Here is a 20,656-nt window from a genome sequence, read left to right on the forward strand (position 1 = left end):
TTTGTCTGCCTCATCTTTTCTGGCTTTGCACTCACAGTCCATCCTCCTTCCTCCCATCATGGCTATCCATTTAAAGGGCATATCCTCCTGTAGCAGAGGGATGACAAAAAAAAAGGAGAAGAAGAAGATGAAGAAGAAGGATAAGAAGCAGAAGCAGAAGCAGCAGCAGAAGAAGCAGAAGCAGAAGCAGCAGCAGCAGAAGAAAAAAAGAAGAAGAAGGAAGAGGAAGAAGAAAGAAATAACAGGAAGAGGAGGAAGAAGAAGAGGAAGAGGAAGAAGAGGAGGAAGAGGAAGAAGAAGAAAGAAGAAGAAGAAAGAAGAAGAAGAAGAAAGAAGAAGAGGAAGAAGAAGAGGAAGAAGAAGAAAAGAAGAAGAAGAAGAAGAAGAAAAGAAGAAAGGCAAACCCCACAGCATCACTCCCCTGATTAAATCCTTAATGGGTATACCTTCACCTGCCCACTGCTAGGTACTGCCCACTGCCAGGTGCCTCACGCTTCTCTTCACAACACTTACCACATTGCAGTCCTGTTGTCCATTTGTAGCCAGAAGCACCTCAGTGGCCAACACCTTGCCTCACTCATTCTACAGCCTTGGTACCTGGGATACTGCCCAGCACACCATAGGCATTCGACAAGTGTTAAACTAAACAGAATAGAGTTAAATGGAATATATAACCAAAATTAATTCCATATTGGAGAAAAACAAACATCATGACAAGTAATTATTTAGGGAACACCTAATGTATACCAGCACTGTGTTGGAACTTCACACATTTTATGCTGGTTTACTAGATATCTGTGTTACACAGCAGGGTGGAGTGGTGTAAGGAACATGATTTTTAAAAGAGAAAGATCTTGGGTTACATCCTGGCTGTGCCACTTCATAGCTGTGACCTCGAGAGAACTACTTAACATCTAATTTTAAATATCGCACTATTCAAGGGATAGCAATGCATTTCTCACAGGATAGTTGTGCAGACTAAAAGAGATTAAAAGGAAAATGTGTGGAGGTTAAACATGAATGCCACTGGGGCTTGAACCTTTCTCATAATTTGACAACTGCCGAGAAGGGCAGGACTTTTTGGCATGTTAAGGTCTCTGAGTTCAGGAATGAAGGGGCCCCCATTAGTCCCAAGTGAGACTTGCTCTGAGGCCCAGCGATTTTGTGTGAAACAGGATTTAAGAGTTTTTACTTTCCAGAAACCAAGGGTAACAGAAGTCTCTGTATTGTAATAGGAGGACATACATGCTTAAATACATAGATAGTAATTTAGTATTTGCTGCTGTAAATAGTACAGTGCTATTGGGGATACATTAGAAACCTTAGGAACATTTATAAATGAAATCATAATGGACAAAACCCTTCAGAGTGTGCCATCTCTTTTTTTTTGCTGTGACCCTGACAGCTCTTACACTATTTCAAAGAGATTTGGAACAAATTATTGGTAACAATAAAGCCCTTCTAAAACTTTTATATGGAGATGTTTATTGCAGCATAATATTCAATAGCAAATAATTACAAATAACTTATGTGATCATAAAGTAAATGATTAGTGATGTTTCACCAATATGATAAATAAAATGTTATTTATCTCTACAGTAAGACTTATGAAGACTGTAGGAAATAGAAATAAAGTGCCCAATGTGGCATGCATCTAATTCCATAATTATAGCTAAGAAAATGTAAGACTATCTTTGGATAAGGGCTAATAAAAAAAAATAGGTATAAGGTAGTATGCAAATATGAATATAATTAGGTTTGGGCAGTAAAATCTGCCGATTTTTTTTAGTTTTGGAAGTTTACATAATTAAAAATTTTAAATTATTTTAAATGCTTTATGAGCATCAGTATCAGAATATTAAAAATATATAAACCAAGATAAATGCTCCAAGCAAGAGAAAAGCAATTACTAACTTCCCAAATTATTCTTCTGACATCTTAATTATAAAACCTAGCCATAATTTATTACCAGACCCTAGCTTCCCATTCTTATAACACAGAAAATATTATTTTATGACATAATCAAGGCACAATCTCTTAAATAATCTACTTTAGAATCAACTATAAGCAAAAGAAAATTTATCTATAGAGCTATATTATTAGATAACCTGGGTTATAGCCTTGCAATGTGTATTCAATAGCCTTTATGTCTATTTGCCTGTCTCCTAAAATACTGAAATTTCAGATTTTAGCCTAATGCACTCACAATCATGAGACTGATTACATAACTGGATTTCAAGGAGAAAAAATAACAAAGAAGAATGAATGAATTATCTGAACTTTAGTTATATATTAGATTTCCTAAACAAGAATTACAGACAAATTTGTTTATTAAGAAAACACTGTTGAGAGAAACATGTCTTTGGAATTATGAAAAATGATCTTCCAGAGTATATGGAAAGTAAAGACATTCTGATGAAATGTCCATGATGAAAGTCCAAGTGACTATGCATAAACCACTATAACTGTAGATCTGATTGCTTGATGCTATAATTCAATTATCTTCTCACTACTTTACCTCTCATCTGATAGTGAAATACAGCCCTATTTTTTCTCTGGTATTTATTCAAATATTTTTCCAAGTACGACACAATGACTTTATCTCCTCAGTCAGTTGTCATTCTTGAGGTATGTAGACTCATCAACCACTAAACCACTGTGGCAAGGACCCTGGTCCATTTGGCCAAAAATTCTGCCCTTGTTCTTCATCCTATTAACCGTAAATATATTAGGAATCTAGCTAGAAGATGTCCCCATTTATTTTATTATTCATTATAGCTCTAACAATATTAATGTTAACTATTAAGTATGAAGATGATTCTTTTTCTTTATTTTCCATTAAGTCATTTATTGAGTCACTTGCATTATGCCTGTAGTTTAGGTAGGATTAATCCATAATTTCTTCCCAAATTCCCCTGTGATTGGATTCCTTGCAGAGGACCATTAAATATATGATGAGTGGTTGGAAGGTTCCTTCTTATCCTATGGATAAAAAGCTCTAAATGTCTTAATATATTTAATTCTTCATTTAAATCACTTCTGATGTGTGTTTATTATATAGGTAGGCTCTCTTGAACATATAGTCCAGTGCAATTATTAATGCTTTATTTTTTATTTATTTATTTTTCTAGACCAGGTCTCACTGTCGCCAAGGCTTGAGTGCAGTGGCAGGATCACAGCTCATGGCAGCCTCTATCTCCCAGGATGAAGTAATTCCCCTTCTTCAGCCTCCCAAGTAGCTGGGACTACAGGTGTGTGCCATCATACCCTGCTAATTTTTGTATTTTAGTAGAGACAGGGTTTCACCTTGCCCAGGCTGGTCTTGAACTTCTGAGCTCAAGCCATCTGCCTGCCTCTGCCTCCCAAAGTGCTGCGATTGCAGGCATGAGCCACCACGTCTGGCCAACACTTTATTGATAACTGTATGTATGTATGTATGTATGTGTGTATAAGCATTTCTAGGTTGTAACAATCCATTGGCTCTCAGTAGGCCCACCAGAGCACTCCTGCACCTACAATGAAAACCTGTCTCAGATTTCAATCTGCAAGTGTTTTATTATGGGCTGCTAGTAAATTATCCCACAAGAGGTCACTAAAGCTCCAGTTTTTTTGGTGTGTGATTTTTCTCTGACTTTTTCTCCTTCCTGCAAAGGAATTGCAAGAAATTTTCTGTTTCTCGGTTTTCTATTTCCCAGTCTGTTCCAACTTGACATGAAGGTAATCAAGAATTAGGGCTTAGTCATGGGGCAAGGCAGCTTACTTATGGAAGTTTGTAGCCATTTAGGGTTGCTCAAATCCATCACGTGAACTTCAGAGCATTTCTTACCACAATTTATACTTGAAAAGAAAAGGAAATACAACCAGGCACCTTCTGACCTCAATAACTAAACTCTTAGCCATAATTTAGACCCCTTTAAAGGCACATTACCACTTTTCAGGCCCTGGGTTGACATTCCAGTTTCCTGCACATACCAGAATGATAGAATAGACATCTAAAAGAGGCCTGCACTCAATAAATATCTCCTTAGAGAAGATCTAATAAATAAATACTAGAGGTACTCTCAGTAATGGAAAATTGCTGCTACATCTATTTCTTAGGAGGATTTTTAGACGCAAGCAGGCAGATTCCTATAAAGAATTTGGCTTAAAACAAAGCTGATCTTTTAGAAACAATCTCTATTTTCTCCACAGAAAACATAAATATTTTTAAACAAGACATTTAAAATTATGTTTTAGAGAAAAATTGGCTTAAAATTTGAGAATATTTTCCCCCATCCTTAGAAGAATTTTCTCTTCCCCTTAGAAAAATATTGCCTGAATATAAAAAGGGAATCTTACGTTGATTTCTCTATCTCTCAATCTCAGAAGAAACAATGCCACTTTTTGTATTCTTGACTAGTAAGATTATTGGCTGTATATTTTCTTAGGAAGGGTCACATGTTACATTTTTAATAGGTTCTATTACATAGGGCAGAGGTATAGGCAGAGACTTCTCTAATGATATTTTCACTTCCCTTCTCTAAGGGGAATATTTAACTTAAAATATTGTGATTTAATCATATATAAAAAGAGAAGTGTTATTGTGAATCAAGCATTTGAACAATTTTATGTTTTCATATGAATAAAGAGTGTTAAAATTATAAATAACATCTGAATTATATGGATGGAAAAATCTTAACCTGGAAAGATCTTAACCCTATGAACATGAAGGATTTATACAAGATGATTTTGGAATCATTCCTTCTAGTCCTAAAATGTAATGACTTTACTTAAATTCTTATGCTTTTGGACTATAAAAGCCCATTTCTATTTTAATGAGATAACTTTAAGTGGAGGGCTTTTCTTATTTGAATAGCTGTCCTGTTACGATTTGGGAGTTAAACATCAGATAATTAAAATTTAGTTGTTTACAGTTACTGAGATTTTTGCATTATTTCCTCAGCAATAATTTTTTATATGTACAACTTCTATGTTAATGAACACACTATTTCATGAAGCGCTTTTGTAAAATGCTAACATAATTCTTTCCTCATGTCTTTTTGGAGGTAGGAGACTCATATACTTTTTATCAGAGATGCTCATAAACTTAAAGCCCCAAGTGAATAATAATATATGGATAATGAATTTCTACTTGACTTGAGCCATCACACAATAAAGAAGGAAAAATGAAACAGGCTAGCCAGGAGAGTAGGAATAGACCAGTCACAATGCATCAAAAGGCAAATCATAGTAACCAGAATCTCAAAGAATCATACAATGAGTCTTTTTAAAATACCACCACCATCTACTCCACTACTCTGGGCTTGTGTTAGCTGACAAGGCACATTGGTTTTCCCGTTTACTCACATTAAGCCCTGGGTAGGCACAGCCAGGGAACATTTCAAATATGTATGGGTTACGAATAATTGTGAGTCACCGACTTTTAGTCCAGCTGAAACTACATTGTCAGAAGAGTATTAAGCTGGCATTTGCAACCCACCTTGTGCCTGACACTGTGTTCTGTATTTAGGACAAAGGCTTTTCTAGTCCATGCACTCAGGTAACTCACAATACAGTTGAAGAAAAGAGGTAAGAACACAGACAACTACAGTATTGCATCAGTACTAAAGCATGCATAGCACCCCCACCCCCAGCTGTCTTACCTCTTGGAAATCAGGTTGCATCTTACAATTGATGGTATCTTGCAAATGCCATGTCTAGGCTGCTGTCATAAGCAGTCTTGGGTTGTGTGGGTGCAAACTTGGTCATAGCTGTCGATCAATCTTGTCTTCTCTTCATTGAGGTATGTGCGCTGTTGATAATGCAAGAGTTGAGTGAATTGCCATTTAAAATGCTCTAAATGTTACATTATAATTCAGCATTAGAAAAAAAAATTGCGGTATGTGCAAGAAGGGCTAGAAACAGTGCAGTGGGATGTATATTTAATGTCAGTGAGGTAAATATTTACCGTTGGAAGGATGATTCTCCTTTCTTATTTTCTTGCAAATTAATAAATGCTTTATGGGTTCTAAGAAAGGAAAATACATGTTGAGTAAGTTGTGTAAAATGTGGTGACTATGCTGTGTGTCAAAGGATTGTCTATCATCTTGCTACAATCAAGTGTGGTCTCTGGATCAGGTACAGTTTCTGCATCAACATTATCTGAGAAGTTGTTAGATTTGGAGCATCTCAGGCCCCATGCCAGACTTACAAAATCAGAATCTGCATTTTAAAGTCTTTAAATGGTTCAGATGACATAAAAGTCTGAGAAATAATTATGTCACATGCCAAGCAATTCAATGAAAGTCAGGAGAAATTGCCTTTGAAGAGATGAAAGAAATTTCAAAACAACAAGGAGTTGATGTGACCAATTCACTCATGCAGGACTACCATTAAGGTGTCAAACTTCAATATCAGAAACTTCCTGCTGAGTTTGAACAGCAGCTGCCTAACTTCTTGTGACATGTATTTTGATTGAAGAAAAATGGAAACGATCAGTTTATTGAATAAAAATGCTAACAAACCATGGGCTCTTTGATATGTCTCAGAATCACACTAAAAGAACCCTTTCAATATGTATAAAATAAAAATTCTAAGTGATAAGGCTGTGTAATAATTTTACTGGCAGCTTTTTTTGTTCCTTGATGTTACATAAACTAATAGTGTGTTTTATAATTGATGGTGGCATAGACTTGATGAAAAACAGTATAATACAGTGTGATAGGTGCTATAATAGGAAGAAACGGGGGATGCTATGGAGTAAATAGGTGGTGGTCATATCTCATAATGAAGGTTTGTTACCTTGAGCAAAAGTTAGTCAGATGGAGATGGGAATGAATTGAGGTGGGATGCAGGGAAGGTATTATTCCAAGAAGAGGGAATTACACATGCAAAGGCATCAAGGCTGTTTGTCAAGAAGCAGATAGAGGGATTGAATCAATTTTTAGGGGATAGTGGAGTTGGGATGCTGGATTGTGTTTTGCCTTAGCTTTGGTGTTACAGAGCAAAACCAAAGGAAAGTAGTACCTCCGTATGTCAAAGGAAAATTTGGTGTCCAAAAGCTCCCATTCCTGCTAGGAGAACTGACCTTGTGTATTAGGGTTCTCTAGAGGGACAGAACTAATAGGATAGATGTGTGTGTGTGTGTGTGTGTGTGTGTGTGTGTGTGTGTGTGTGTATATATATATATATATATATATGAGTTTATTAAGGAGTATTAACCCACGCAATCACAAAGTGAGGTCCCACAACAGGCTGTCTGAAAGCTGAGGAGCAAGAAAGCCAGTCAAAATCCCAAAGCTGAATAAATTGGAGTCTGATATTTGAGGGCAGGAAGCATCCAGCACAGGAGAAAGATGGAGGCTGGGAGGCTAGGGCAGTCTAGTCTCTTCATGTTCTTCTGTCTGCTTTTATTCTAGCTGCACTGGCAGCTGATTAGATTGTGCCCACCCAGATTGAGGGTGGGTCTGCCTTTCCCAGTCCACTGACTCAAATGTTAATGTCCTTTGGCAACAACCTCACAGACACACCCAGGAACAATACTTTGCATCCCTCAATCCAATCAAGTTGACACACCTTGTCTGGGACCAGTTTTGTGTAGAATTAGGTTCAAGGATAAAGTTAGCTCTGTTCTCTTCCAGGATTTTCTTGAATGAGGATGGTTTCCACTTAAGGAATAAAGACATTAGTTTTGATGGCTAAGAATGAAGTTTTCACTCAACCGTGTCTGCACATTGCCATCATCCCAAGTAATGCCTCAGCCACACTCACAGAAATTTGATTAACTTGCTATGGAGAAGCATGAGCATTGATATTTTTTATCCATTGTCTCCATGATACTACTGTGCAGTTTATTTTAAAAAATGGGCTTATGGTCAGGGAAGGTTAGGGTAGGTGAACAGCTGGTCAGCAGAAAACAGGAACTGCAGCACCTATAAGGCTACAAATGAAGCAAAGCATCAGTCAAACACTTGGCCTCTTAGGAGAAACCATTTATTTGGGCAGATATGGTAGGGAAGTGTGGGATAAATTTCTGCCATTATATGGTAAGCCCTAGGATTTACCAAACACCTTGGATCATCTTGGAATCCTCTCATTCTAAGATAACAGATCTCTCTTTTGGCCTCCTATGGGTGTTTGGATATAAAAGACAGATACACAACTTTCACATCCAGGCCCTCAGATAACACATTTCCCAGGGTAGCCCTGAGGTGGTGCTGCTGTACTTGTGGTCACATCTTGGTTTGAAAACGCTGGTAGAAAGAGTGGAACTTTTCCCTTCTTTTCACAAAGAGTATGGGGCTTTTGCAAGGCCAAAAATAAAAAAAAAAAGAGCCTAAAGTTTGTGCCTACATATTGTGTGGAGCATTTAAGCTCAAACAGGGCATGTATATGTTGGGTAAGAAAGTGGACATTCACCCATAATGACAGTATACTGGTGATATCTCTGCTACGTCTTGACATAAATAGAATTCCTATAGTTTTACCTTGCTCAGTTGCAGGAGTGGGAAAGGCAGCTGAGTGGGGAAACTGAGTCAATGTATACAATGTTAACAGTACACTTTTGAGCCAAGTGTGGGGTGGACATATTCAAGAATGAAAGGAGTAGTGGGTTTGCAACTGCAGAAGCTGAGAGCAACATTAAGTAACAAGTCACAGACAGCACTATTCTCTCAACCCCCTCTGTGCAGTGCTAGTGTATACCAGTGGGGGTCCCCTGATAATGTCTACTCACACAGGAGCCAGCTTGAATCAGTGGACAGCTGGGTTGACCCTATCTGCATTTGTACTTCAAAGCTATGTGATACTTTTAGTGTATTATAGGCTGCACTTGGAGGTGTGTTGTTTTGAAGACAGATTTGTGGCTCAACCAGTGGGATATTCTCTGCTCAAGAGTGGCGGCTGAGGCATCTAGCTTATTAAAAAAAGCCTCCAAACTGGTCTCCCTGCCTCCACCCTTGCCCCTCAAAACTCTACTCTCAACAAAACAATAGAAATGATCACTTGAGAATCAAATTCTGTCTTCTCTACTCAAAAACCCTTCTGTGGCTCCTGTACTCAGGCTGAAAGTCAAAGTCAGTACCATGGCTTCTAAGGCCCTTTGTGATTTCTGTCCCCTCCCCTACTCCTCTCTGACCTCATCTCCTCTTACTGGCCCCCACACTTAACCTGCCACACTTCTGCCCCAGGGCCTTTGCATTTGCTTGTCTTTCTGCTTAAAATACTCTTCCCTAGATATTTTGGGGAGCTCATTCTTCATCTCCTTTAAATCTTTGTTTGAGTGTCATCTTTGCAGAAAGGCTTTCTTTGACCACCGATTTCGATTTAAAGTGACATCTGACTGAGCCAGAAATTGATTCCCTGAATAGATCAATAATGAGCTCTGAAATTGAATCAGTAATAGCCTACCAACTAAAAAAGCCCCAGGACCTCATGGATTCATAGCAGCATTCTACCAGATACATAAAGAAGAGCTGGTATTATTCTTACAGAAACTATTCCAAAAAATTGAGGAGGAGGGACTTCTTCCCAACTCATTCTATGAGGCCAGCATCATCTTGATACCAAAATTTGGCAGAGACACAACAAAAAAGAAAACTTCAAGCCAATATCCTTGATGAACATTGATGGAAAATTCTCAACAAAATACTTGCAAACCAAATCCAGCAGCACATGAAAAAGTTAATCCACCATGATCAAGTAGGCTTCATCTCTGGAAGACAATGTTGGTTCATGAATAAATGTGATTCATCACGTAAACAGAACTAAAGACAAAAACCACATGATTATCTCAATAGATGTGGAAAAGACTTCTGATATAATTCAACATGACTTCAAGTTAATAAGTCTCAAAAACTAGGTATTGAAGGAACATGCTTCAAAATAGTAAGAGCCATCTATGACAAACCCACAACAAACATCATAGTGAATAGGCAAAAGATAGAAACATTCCCCTTGAAAACTGGCACAAGACAAGGATGCCTTTTCTCACCACTGCTATTCAACATAGTATTTGAAGTCCTAGTCAGAGCAATCAGGCAACAGAAAGAAATAAAGGGCATTCAAATAGAAAAAGAAGTCAAACTATCTCTCTTTGCAGAAGGTATGATTCCATATCTAGAAAACCCCATAGTCTCAGCCCAAAAGCTCCTTCAGCTGAAAAACAACTTCAACAAAGTTGCAGGATACAAAATCAATATACAAGAATCACTAGCTTTCCTACACACCAACATCAACCAAACTGAGACTCAAATCAGAAAGGCAATCCCATTCACAATTGCCACACACACAAAATAAAATACCTAGGAACACAGATAAGTAGGGAAGTAAAAGATCTCTACAATGAGAATTACAAAACACTGCTCAAAGAAATCAGAGAAGACACAAACAAATGTAAAAAACATCCCATGCTCATGGATACGAAGAAGCAATATCTCTAAAATGGCTATACTGCCCAAAGCAATTTCCAGATTCAAAGTTATTCCTATCAAACTACTAACTTCATTCTTCACAGAGCCAAACAAAATTATTTAAAAATTTATATGGAACCAAAAAAAGAACCCGAATAGCCAAGGCAATCCTAGGCAAAAAGAACAAAGCAGGAGGCATCATGTTACCTGACTTCAAACTATTCTACAAGGCTACGGTGACCAAAACAGCACAGTACTGGTACAACAGCAGGCAAATAGACCAATGGAACAGAATGGAGAGCCCAGAAATAAGGCTGCATATCTATGACCAACTGATCTTCGACAAAACTGATAAAAATAAGCAATGGGGAAAAGACTCCCTTTTCAATAAATGGTGCTGGGATAACTGGCTAGCCGTATGCAGAAGATTGAAGCTGGACCCCTTCCTTACACCCTAAAATCAATTCAAAATGGATTAAATACTTAAATGTAAAAACCTTGAACTATAAAAACCCTGGAAGACAACCTAGGCAATACTATCCTGGACCTAGGAATGGGCGAAGATTTCACGACAAAGACACCAAAAGCAATTGCAACAAAAGCAAAATATGACGAGTGGGATCTAATTAGGCTAAAGAACTTCTGCACAGCAAAATAAACTATCATCAAAGTAAACAGACAACCTACAAAATGGGAGAAAATATTTACAAACCATGCATCTGACAAAAGTCTAATATCCAGCATCTATAAGGAACTTAATCACATTTACAAGAGAAAAAACAACCCTATTAAAAAGTGGGCAAAGGACGTGACCACTTTTAAAAAGACGACATACATGTGGGCAAGAAGCATATGAGAAAAAGCTCAATATCACTGATTATTAGAGAAAAGCAGTGAAAACCACAATAAGATACCATCTCACACCAGTCAGAATGGCTATTATTAAGAAGTCAAAAAATAACATATGCTGGGGAGGTTGTGGAGAAAAGGGAACACTTTATTACACTGTTGGTGGGAGTGTAAATTAGTTCAACCATTGTGGAAAGCAGTATGGCATTTCCTCAATGAGCTAAAAGCAGAACTACCATTTGACCCAGTAATCCCATTACTGGGTATATACCCAGAGCAATATAAGTCATTCTACCATAAAGACACATGCACACAAATGTTTATTGTCTCACTGTTCACAATACCAAAGACATGGAATAAACCTAAGTGCCCATCAATGACTGACTGGATAAAGGAAATGTGGCACATACGCCCCACGGAATATTATGCAGCCATAAAAAAGAATGAGATCATGTCTTTTGTGGGAACATGGATGGAGCTGGAGACTGTCATCCTTAGCAAACTAACACAGGAACAGGAAACCAAATACTGCATGTTCTCACTTATAACTGGGAGCTATATGATAAGAACTTATGAATACACAGAAGGAAACAGCAGACACTGGGGTCTACTTGAAGGGGGAGGGTAGGAGGAGGAAAAGAAGAAGAAAAGATAACTATTGGGTACTCAGTTTAATACCTGGGTGGTGTAATAATATGTACAACAAACCCCTATGACATATGTATATCTATGTAACAAACCTTCACATGTACCCCAAACCTAAAATAAAAATTAAAAAAATTAAAAAAATTAAAATGAAAAAATAAAGTGACATCCAACACTTCCTAACCCATGTCACTGCTTTATTTTTCTATTTTCTTCATTCATTCATTCATAAGTTACATGAGAGCAGGGCTTTTTCTCTTTTGTTTTCTGCTACAGCAACAGTAAATGCCTAGAACAATAAGTGGTGATTAAGAACTAGCTCCTTGCTGAATAAATGAAAGAATATGTGTATTATCCCAAACCATAATGTTTCTTGGTGTCAGTAACACTGGGAGTGGGTACTGACCACGTGGTCCACATGCAGAATGTGCACAGCTATCCTCGCTGGTGACCTTCTTGCTTTGTGGATGCCAAAGAAAGTAGACAGCTATATGGACTCTGCCACCTGGATAACTCTAGAGGTGAGTGGTAGGGGTTATGAACAGCACTGAGAAGCTGGGGGTGGCTGTTTGTTGGGTTTCTAGCTTCAGGACAAGTTCTATGAGTTTCCTGAGCCCTCATGATCTAAAATATGAAGCATGATGGTGCTGGGGTGAACACGCATTGTGTTGCTTGCTCAGTACTCACTATCCTAACTTTGTTCTGAAGGACCCATTTCTCCCTCTGTGTGTTTCAAGTAAAATGTGTACTGAAGAAAATGCCACCTATTTTTATAAATACTGTGAACTAAGAATGATTTTTATATTTTTAAGTGGCTTCAACAAAAATCAAAATAATAATATCTAAATTTCAGTGGCCATAAATAAAGTTTTATTATAACTTAGCCATGCTAATCCATTTATGCATGGCTGCTTTTGCTCTACAATGGCGGAGGTCAGTAGTTGTGACAGAGACCATGGGGCCTGCAAAGCCATAAATATTTACTATCTGGCCCTCTATGGCAAAAGTTTGCCAGCCTCCACCTCAGACTATCGCTGTGGTTAGAGTCCTATGATCACAGTGAGTGGTTCAGCACAAGATCCAGGTTTAAACATCTGGTCTTTTCTTGAACTACTTGGGAAGCTAGCTCTTCTGCTGCCTCAGGTGAGAAACTGAGGATGTCAGGAAGCATCAGGCAGCCCCTAAGGATGAGGTTGTAATCAAGCTTGATTGAAGCCATTCCAACTCCGGAATTTTCAGCTGTGCCAGTCAATACATTTTTCTTTAATCTTAAATTAGCTAGCATTTTAAGATCTTTGTTGCTTACAGCCAAAGGAATTTAACTGATAAAGTCATTTGGAAGAAATCCTACTCCAGGTATACAGGGAACAGAATTAATGAGTTCCCAAGATCATTGCCTTATGGTGGCAACAGCAGTTGCCTGGCAGAAGATAGGAAATCTGTCTTAATAGTGCCTTCTAGGACCCAAATTTATCCTGCTCTGGTAGAAATCCTAGGAGATCAGGAATACAGGAGATGCAGTTAGTGTTTAGGACCTTCATTTAACAGCACACATCTGTGTCTTCCCTTGGCATAAATACTGGGAGAATTCAGGACTCAGGATTTTTATATCCTCTTATTAGAATTACCCATATAATATATGATTTATTGCCTATAGACTTCTCAATTTATATGTACACAATAGCAGCACTACTGTATTTTTTAATTCAAATGAAATGCATGAAGGTGTTTGGGTAGAAGTAATAGAAAAGTTTAGTAATGAATAATGTTTCATTATTCTGTCTGAATTGTATTTTCAGAACATCAGTCATTATCAAATATAGACTCCAAATAATAATACATATACATATAATATTTGATTATGATGTTTTTAGAAACATACATCTCTTTTCTCTCCTACTGATTAATCTCACTCCCTGCTGTTTAAGCAGCAAAGCTGCTTTCCACCCAGTATCTCAGGGAAAGGATATGACATGATAGACAACAGAAAACAAATGAAATAACTCCCCCACACTCCTCAAATTCAGGAAACTTCCTGGCAAAAAGCTCACTCCTTTAGGACAATAGAGAGTCTCTGGCTACAGCCAAATTATATAAGAGAAATATCAAGGGTGACTGTTACTTTCGCCTTCTGGAGAGGAAAAGATTCCCAAGGGTTTATACAGAAAAGGAAGGGGAAAAGAGGGAACAGGGAGGATGTGGTGGCAGTGCGTTTGGATGGGTTTCAAAGAGGGAGCCCCAGTTCCATTAAGGACCTTGGAGCCCCTGGAGGCTTCTCCCTCGGGTTCTGTGGGGCCAAGGAGAGGCGTCCCCTCAATCCCACCTGGATTCCCTGCTGGATCAGCCCTAGAAGGAAGCTTCCTGGGGCTCCCACTTCTGCTTAAGTGTGGCTACACCATGGAGGGTGGGTCCTGAGGAATGTGGCAAGGGCAGCAAGATTGAAGGGGCCACAGTGGTGCAGGCATGTGGAGGGGGCACAGGCTTTGGCCCTCGGGCCTGTGTTCCTATCCCTCCCTCTGTTGTTCCCTGTGACCAATGGGCGGAGGGCCCATTCTTGGCAGAAACCCAGGGAAGTGGCAAAATTCCCAGACAGTGTTGTGAGAGCAGTAGAATGTTTACAACCTCCTACCCTTGCCCTAGCATCAGGGTTTGACAGAAAAATTAGATTGAGTCAAATAAAAATATTTCTCACCCACTTGCATTCATGGATGGAGACTGATGACCTAGGTCAGACACATTTGTTTCCATTAGTGTGGAAAATCAAGAGTTGACTTCACTCCTCAGTTCTTCCAAGGGTGACAGTTAAATTTTGGCTGCACACCAGCAGCCAATGGCACGCAAGTGTTAGAGCAGGTTATCTGCATTTCATGTGCTGGATTTTGCTTCACTGCAATGCGCTATTGTTCATTTTGAAGAACTGCTTTTTCTTCATTTGATTATGAAGTCCATTCTTCACTGAGAAAGGGTGAATCACTGGGTTTCATTACGGAGCTCTTGAAGTTCAGGGAGAGCGATTTTCATACTAAGTTCATTTTCTTTAACATATAACCAGTGAAATAATAGAACAAAAATACATTTATCTTTTATAATTGTTTCCCTCCTCTAAGACATAACAGTATTAACATAACAGCTATGCTGCGTAATTCTTCCTCAACCAAAGAACAAGACGATTAATCTATTCTATTTATTTATAAAATCTGTTTGATATTTTGGATACTGCTTTTTCCCGTCATTCACCTGGTGGAAAAAGCAAGGTGGGGAAATAAACTATGTTGACAGCTTTTTGCTAGCAATGCAGAATGAGGCCCTTGATGTTGTTACGGCCCAAGGGAAAGTGTGAGTACTATATTCATCAGCAGTTCTCAATCAGGGGCTATTTTGCACATTAGGGGATATTTGGCAATTTTGGGAGATATTTTTGATTGTCAAAACTGTTAAGATGGGTAAGCTGGAAGGTATGCTACTGGCATCTAGTGAGAAGCGAGATGAAGCTAAACATCCTACAATGTAGAAGATAGCCCCAGCCCCTGGCGAATAGTTATCTGGCCCAAAATGTCAATAATAATTACAAGGTTGAGAGACTCTGATATAAAGTAATCAGGAAAGAAGGAAAGATCTGATTATGTTAGGATGATTGGCAGAGTTTTTGCAGACTGAGAGGAGCCATGTGGACATTTGTTGAAAAAGGGGGAAAGAAAGAGATACCTGAAGAGTTGGATAATTCTTTCATACTATGTAAGGCATATTTTAAAGGGCTACTGTTTTTAGAGGGTATGTTCTTACCAACTTTTAAGGAGAGGATAAAATTCTGTGAAATCAATATTATGGTTATTAAAAGCACAAAAGGACCATGATTGTTTCATGATTTGTCTTGCTAATTTCACATACTATGATGTTTTATGTGCTGAGTGGAGATAAATGTGTAAACAAAACTACGAAGGTGACAAAGCATGGTATATTTCTACCTGGCTAGATTGTATAATAGGCCAGTGAATGTCTAGGGAAAGGGTGGTCCTGGAGCCAGGTGAGAGAGATCTTGAATGGAAAGTTACAGAGTTTGAATCCATTCATTAGAAATGGAGGCAGGTGTATTATAGGGTTCTCCAGGTAAACAGAATCAATAGGGTGGGAGGGAGGGAAAGAGAGGGAAAGATCTCTCGATGAGAGAGATTTAGTTTTCAATTGAGGGAGCTGGCAAGTTCTAGATTTGTGTGACGGGCAAGCTGGAGATTCAGGTAAGAGTTGATGTTGCAATCTTAAGTCTGAAGTCTGGAAACTCTTCTGCATCTGGAGGCAGAATTCTTTCTGAGGGCAGTAAGAGGCAATCTATTCCATACTTCTCACCTAGCTTCTGGTTGTTTACTGATCATTTTTGGCGTTCCTTGTAGAAACATCACTCTTATCTCTGCCTTCATCTCATATGATGTTTTCCCTCTGTGGTTGTCTGTATATAAATTTCCCCATTTTTTTCTATAGACACAAGTCATATTGGATTAGAGCTCACCCCAGTGACCTCATGTTAACTAATTATAGCTCCCACAGCCTTATTTCCAAATAAGGTCACATTATGAAATACTGAGGGTAAGGACTTCAGCATATGAATATGTTGGAGGCACACAATTTCACCTGTAACAGGGGATTTGCATAGAGCAGTGACATTTTCTGAATTATTCCATGCTGGCAACATTGCACAGTTTTCTTCTCAGGGCCATCAGTTATAGGAAAATGCTATAGTGAGGGCAAATGGGACAGAATCTTAAAACATTTGTGAATCCTTATTTTTTCTTGTTCTAATGATAATGTAAATGTAAAAAACACTAACACACTGTCAAACACAGAAAGCAAAAATAGTTATTATACTGCTCAGTTATTATACTGCTCATAACCCAATTTATCAGTAATAGGTATGTCTATATTTAAATATCTAAAAGGACTATTATTTAAAAAAATATGGGTCTTGCTATGTTGCCCAGGCTAGAGTGCAGTTTGGCTATTCACAGGTGCAATCATAGTTCACTGCAGCCTTGAACTCCTGGCCTCAAACAATCCCCCCACCTCAGTCGCTCAGCCTCACGAGTAGCTGGGACTACAGGTACGTTCCACTGAGCCCAGCTATGGAATATCTATTTTAAATAAAAATGTGAATCATAGCATACATACTGTTCTGTGATTATCCCTTGTTTTCTTTTTTTTTTTTTTACTTCAAAGTACATTTTGGACACCTTTTCGTGTCAGAACATAAAGACCGACTAATTCTTTTTTATTTACTGCCTAGTATTTCATTGAATGAATGTGCTATATCTATTTAACCAGTCCCTTATTGGGTGCCATTTGTCTTATTTCTAAATTTTTACTTTTACAAGAAATAGTACAGTGAATGTCATTGAACATACATCTTTGTACAGTAAGTATTTTTTTTTGCTGGGTATATTTTTAGGGATAGAATTGTTGAGCCAAAAGGTGTGATCATTTTAAACTATAACAGACATTTCAAATGCAAAAATGCTGCATCAAATTTTTTTCCCTCCCACTAAAAATATATGAATTAGATTAGTAATTCCTACATAGAAAGAAGTAAATAGACTACACTGATAGTGTATTTAATGACACTATGCCAGCACAATAATTCCTATAATAATCAAAGAATAGTTACCATTGCTTTATTAATATACACTTATTTGTCCTCCATAGAGCTCTTGTCAATAAATCTTAGCTTATTGCTAAGATTTGGGACTTCTTCCAGATGGAATTTATGATTAAATGCTAATCACATTGTTACCAAAGTGTTCAGCTTTATTCATTATTTTTTTGATGTTTGCCATAAAAATTACAGCCCCTATAGCCCATTATTTTAGTTTCAACTTCTCAAAATGAATAGAAATATATGTTAAAAACTTAATGTTTGATTACTGTTTAAAATGCTAAAAAATATGATCCAAAGTATCAGTGCTTAGAACTAGAAAGCCCAAATAGCTTTAGTCCCTTTTGGGGTCTTTCTTTTCACCCCCGTGATGTGTGGGTGTGTCAAACCTGGATTCCTTCCTGTTGTTCTGTTTGCTGGAGCCAAGAATCATGTCTTCATAAATTCACAAGACTAGTGAATTTCATCTAGTGTAGTACTGAGGAGTCCAGATCATGGAGAAGGTGTGGCTAGGACTGGTGCCCCCCAAATACTGTCATCTCCAATCACAATTCTGGAAAACAGTTTGATATAAGAACATCAATGAAATGGTAATTTATTACACCAGTAGAGTGGAGCTCAGCTATGGAGACACAAAGCCTGGTGAGACTTGGAAATCCTGGGCTTAGGCCATCAGTTTCTGGGGTCTGTTAGGAGGATGCAGAGTGCCAGCCACAGAGCTGAGTCTCAGAGAAGGGCCATAGAATAGGGGAGGAGAAATGGAAGAGCCACTTGGTGTTCTTGTTGTAGGAGGCACATTAACACATCAGAAACGTTCCAACAGCGACCAAACTAACAAACTGGAGACCTTGGAATGCATATAGTCTCTGGAGACTTTACATCCAATGTCTGACTTTTCTAATTTACTTTTCAAGGCAAAGTCATTGTTAATCATGTTTTTCTCCACAATATTCTTGTCTGTACCAACCAAGAGATAATATACAGCACTTCCTAAAACAATACTATTGCCTTCTGGATTTTCTTCCAAATCGTTGATACCTGTTCTCCAAGTTTTGATGATGACACTGTCTTTAGCTTATCAGAAGGTGGCCATGGAAGATGCTCAGTCAACAAGCAGGATTCATATTTCTTCCTGAAATGGTTTTGAAATAGTTGTTGAGGGAAATGTGAAGGGATTGTGGTTATGCAGTCATGTCACCAGAAATAACAACCAAATTTATCCGCAGCTGTTGTCAGATACAATCAATAGCAAGATAAGCCTCAATTTCAAAGATATTAAAATGTGAAACTTAGAATTGAATGAATTATTAAAATGCGAATCTTAGAACTGAATGAAATACAATAATGTGAAAAAATTTAAAATCGAATAGGACTATTTTTTTAAAAACATGGATCTCGCTTTGTTGCCCAGGCTAGAGTGCAATGGCTATTCACAGGTGCAATTATAGTTCACTGCAGCCTTGAGGTGGCTTCATTAATTATTTCCTTTAATCATTCAGCAAATATTCACTGAACTTCTTTATGTACAAGACCTTGTGGTAAAACTTGCCACCCATTTTTATTTGTTGTTTATGTCTTCTTCTAGGTTTCTTAATTAGCTTAGCTAATAGTTTATGAAATGTGTTTTTTATTCCAAAGACTGAACTCTTCTATTTCTCTATTAGTTCTGCTAGTTTCTATTTCATTATTTTTGTTTTAATTCTTGTTTCCTTTCATTTATGTTTTTTACAACTTTTTAATTTAAATGTCTTATAAACTTATTTGTAATCTTATTTAGATATATAAGTATTTAAATACATACATTTCTCTCTGCTCTAGCCATATCCTATTATTTCTATTATGTGGTATTTGAACTATTGGTATTTCCTAGATGCCTTACTATGTTGATTTAGAGTTTTTCCTTTGATGCAAAAGTTGTGTTAGAGAGAAATTGAAACTTACATGTAGCAGTGTATTTTGTTTTTCTAATTTTGTGATTAATTTCTATATTTATTGTAGTAGAGGATGTTATCTACATTATTTTTACTTTTAGGGATTTATTCTTTTTTTGTGGTTTGACATATGGTCAATTTTGAATATGTTTAATGTGTACTTGAAAAGTGCATTGAGTTTGATTTAAATTAATGTATCTATCTTACTGATTAGGTCATTTGGCTCATTATTTTTTCTTCTACTTAATCTGTATCATGAAGAGATGACTTCATCTCCTATATTTACTTGTGTTTCTGTGTTTCTTTTTGTATTTCTTGTTTCTATGAATTTTTTTATTATTTGTGCACAAATACTCGTAACTGTTAGATTTTTATTGTGGGTTGTAGGAATTGTTCCAACGTACCTCTCTTTGCGGTATTTTGCACCTTTTGAGTTGAATTCCACATTGTCTGATATCACTATCTTGAACCTGCTTCATTTTGTATTTGCCAGGTAGATCTTTGTTGATTCTTTCAACTTTCCCATGCCACTTTGTTCCAAACTTAGCTTTTCAGTACACCATGTTTTACTCTGCGATCTCTTTTTCTTTTATTACCCTTCTATTTATTTTCTCTAAAAGATATACAGTCTTTGGTTTCTAATAGGTATTTTTAGTAGCATAAAATAGCTACACAGAGCATTATTTAGACTGTACATGAGTTACTTGTTTTAAACAACAATTATCTCTTCTTCCCCTGACCCCTCACCCTCCCTCACAACCACCTTCCTATTTGGATGAGTCCTCTGTACATGGCACGGCCAATGGAGTCCACAGACTGACCTGTCACTGCCATGGCCACAGCAGTTCTACATTCAAATGGATTCATGTTCGCTGCCTCCACTGTTGCCATAGCTGCTTCTTTCTTTTATTGAATGGTTGAAGTTTGTTTCTTTAAGAAGTCTTCATGGGACCATAGTTCTTAAATTCATCCATGTTTGAAAATGTCTACTATTTGTCTCTTTATGCCTGGAGAACGCTTTATGCCTGGAGAACTATAAAAATCTCTGAAGTGCATAATCATTTCCCTGAAGACTTGACAGAAAGTTGAAATTTATCTGATTTTTTTCCCTCATAGATGACTAGATTCTTCCTTTATCTTTGAAATTTTATATATTCACCAGAAAAGATATATTACCAGTTTGATCGCTTTCATGCATTTTT

At 37.5% G+C, this 20,656-nt stretch overlaps 1 long non-coding RNA gene across 6 annotated transcripts in view; it reads left to right on the forward strand.

Annotated features, from left to right (window-relative positions):
• Nucleotides 1-20,656, forward strand: part of LOC116810182 (uncharacterized) — a 302,975-nt gene that overhangs the window by 30,717 nt on the left and 251,602 nt on the right. For 5 of the 6 annotated variants that reach the window (XR_009212510.1, XR_009212513.1, XR_009212508.1 and 2 more), the window contains exon 2: nt 3,137-3,251. This is a non-coding gene — a long non-coding RNA (uncharacterized LOC116810182). Of the gene's footprint in view, nt 1-3,131; nt 3,252-20,656 lie in introns of all 6 variants that reach the window. The other variant, XR_009212509.1, reaches the window with a different exon arrangement.

Source organism: Hylobates moloch, unplaced genomic scaffold (genome assembly GCF_009828535.3).
Source record: "Hylobates moloch isolate HMO894 unplaced genomic scaffold, HMol_V3 SCAFFOLD_2, whole genome shotgun sequence".
Classification (NCBI taxonomy): Eukaryota; Metazoa; Chordata; class Mammalia; order Primates; family Hylobatidae; genus Hylobates; species Hylobates moloch.